Source organism: Prionailurus viverrinus, chromosome D1 (genome assembly GCF_022837055.1).
Source record: "Prionailurus viverrinus isolate Anna chromosome D1, UM_Priviv_1.0, whole genome shotgun sequence".
Classification (NCBI taxonomy): domain Eukaryota; kingdom Metazoa; phylum Chordata; class Mammalia; order Carnivora; family Felidae; genus Prionailurus; species Prionailurus viverrinus.
In genome coordinates this window covers 103745929-103748728 of record NC_062570.1, presented here as the reverse complement: position 1 = coordinate 103748728, position 2800 = coordinate 103745929, and the positions used below count along the sequence as shown (strand labels likewise).

The following is a 2800-nucleotide window of genomic DNA, read 5'->3' as shown; positions in this document are numbered from 1 at the left end:
CTAGAAGATTCTCTCAGAACACAACCTGAAAATGAAGACGAGATGGAAAACACGAAAGAAAAGAGAAGCGAACAACGCTGACAAGTCTTAACATCCATCCAAATGGAATTCCAAAAAATGAGAACAGAGCAAATGGGGTGATATAAACAATTTAAAAGGAAAAAGAGGAAAGAGGTAGCAGAAGCAGCAGATTTTCAAAAAATGAAGAATGCCTTCAGATTGAAAGAACTCACTTAAAAGCTGAGTGTGAAAAGAACTCATTAGATATATTACTATGGAATTTCCAGCATCAATGATGCTGACAAGATATGATAAGCCTCCAGAAAGAGGGAACAGGCTGGTTATGTTCAGAAGAATAACAATCACACTGACTTCAGGGTCCTCATGAGCAGCCCCAGATACTTACCAGAGAAGTGATAACATTTAAGTTCTCAGGAAAGGTTCAGCTCTAATTATAAGGTTTAATTTAAGGCCAACTACAGTCATAAAGACAGGCAAAACATTTAATTAGAAGGACAGATTAAAATAATTTTTGCACATACAGTAACTTGGGAAGCTTAACACAGAGAGTCTTTTAAAATGAGGTATAATTGGGGCGCCTGGGTGGCGCAGTCGGTTAAGCATCCGACTTCAGCCGGGTCACGATCTCGCGGTCCATGAGTTCGAGCCCTGCGTCAGGCTCTGGGCTGATGGCTCAGAGCCTGAAGCCTGTTTCTGATTCTGTGTCTCCCTCTCTCTCTGCCCCTCCCCTGTTCATGCTCTGTCTCTCTCTGTCCCCAAAATAAATAAACGTTGAAAAAAAATTTTTTTTAATAAAAAATAAATAAATAAATAAAATGAGGTATAATTTACAAACACACAGATCTTAGGTTATAGTTCCGAGAGTTGAAACAAGCTTACACTCTTGAAACCCACATCCCTTCCAAAAAATAGAACAATTCAATCACCTCTGAAAGTTCTTTTATGCCCCCTTGCCAGTCAATTCACAGCCCTACTAGACACAACCATGGTTAAGATTTCCTTAGTGATTCATTTTTCAAGTTCTTGAACTTCATAAAATTAGCACCACATACTGGGTACCATTTTATGCCTGAGATTTCCATTCACCAAAATGCCTGTGAGACACATCAGTGCTGTTGCACATCTCAGTATTTCACTTGGTGTATTGCTGATAATGTCCCATTATATCCCATCATCTATGGGTATGATCTGTTCACCCACAGGCCCATGTCACAACGGATAGCTCCATCAAACTGGATTGCAATATTTTGCATTCTAAACTAGATAAATATTGGAAAAGACTAGTTCAGTTAATTCTGTACTATTTTCAGTAGGGATAGCTGCCTTTCCTCAGCAACCATACAATCAGTCCCCACACGATTGTTTAGGGGCACCTGGATGGCTCAGTCAGTGAAGCGACCAACTTCAGCTCAGCTCATGATCTCACGGTTCATGAGTTCGAGCCCTGTGTAGGGCTCTGTGCTGACAGCTCAGAACCTGGAACCTACTTCAGATTCTGTGTCTCCCTCTCTCTCTGCCCCTTCCCCACATGTGTTCTCACACACTCTCTCAAAAATAAATAAACATTAAAAAATAAGCATTTGAAAAGAGTTTATTGGGTAACGGAGTAGGGAGAGGAAGACACAGGAAGACCCACTGCTCCCCCTCTCAATTCAGAGTTCCCTGAGCTGTGAAGGGGACTGTTTTTTTTTTCTTACATGGCTCTGGTAGGAGGTCCATGACAGAACTCCGTACAAGTGGGGCCACATCTGGGCCTGGCTGTGTGGGGCTGGCTGTATAAAGATGGCCAGCCTACTTTCAGTTACTTGGTGTGACCCTGAAGACAGGAGATGGATGGCCGAGTTGTGGATCTGGGTCAGGGGTTCTTGTGAAACACTGGTTCCAGCTCCTCTACAAGCTCCCCAGGGGGCATACTGGCAGCCACCTGCAAGGACTGGAGGCTGTCCACCTGCAGTGGTAGGGCAAAGTTGATGGCAGGGTTGATGGCCAGGCTCAAGGGTGAATGCGGACCTCACTGGACCAGTTCTGGCCCCAAGTCCTTCCAGTAGCTTCTGGCAGCAGGCCAGCTGGGCCTTAAGTCAGTCTTCACATTGACGTAAATGTCACTGGGCCTCCGGGGCAGTCAGTGGGGGAACTGGTTCCGAAGAGTGTGCTCCACCAGGTCCAGTTCTGTCTCAAGGGTCCCACGGGGCTCTCAGTTTCCTGCCGTGCTGGGTGCCTCTCTCCAGTCCATGTGCCTTGTCCTCCACATTCACGCAGCCCACTCACCCCTTCCCACAACTGGCCACTCAGCGTGGTGTGCATGACCCCGGGACCCCAGGAGGGGAAAAGAAGGTAAGAAAGCACGTGATGGGAAGCGCTGGGCTCTAGAGCCAGCTGCTGGGAGTGTGCACAAATTGGATGGATTCTTAAGAAATGCAAATATAGAAGACCTCTCTCTGTAGCTAATGTTTCATTCTCTCCTAGTCTTAGGAGCATACAACTACTGAGGATATTTAAAATGAACAGAATTTTGGACATTTCACATGGCTTTATCAGTGTCATTCTACCGCCACCTCTCCTTGCATCAGAAAACACAATCTCATGAGGTGGACACCACTAGCCAAGCCATCAAAGTCACCAACATCCTGTGCTTTGATGCGATGCATTGAGAAAAACACAATCTTGAGTTTGTACATCAAGTACGTCCCGCATAACTTGAATCGATTAATGAGTGAACATTCAAACCCAAATTGGGGGTATTCTGAAAAACACTGGCCTACACTTTTCAAAAACATCA

The 2800-nt window shown here is 45.0% G+C and overlaps 1 pseudogene; it reads right to left on the bottom strand.

The window, feature by feature from the left end:
• Positions 1–1818: 1818 nt before the first annotated feature.
• LOC125146580 (ribonuclease P protein subunit p20-like) lies at positions 1819–2325 on the bottom strand (annotated as a pseudogene).
• Between the last annotated feature and the right edge of the window lie 475 nt (positions 2326–2800).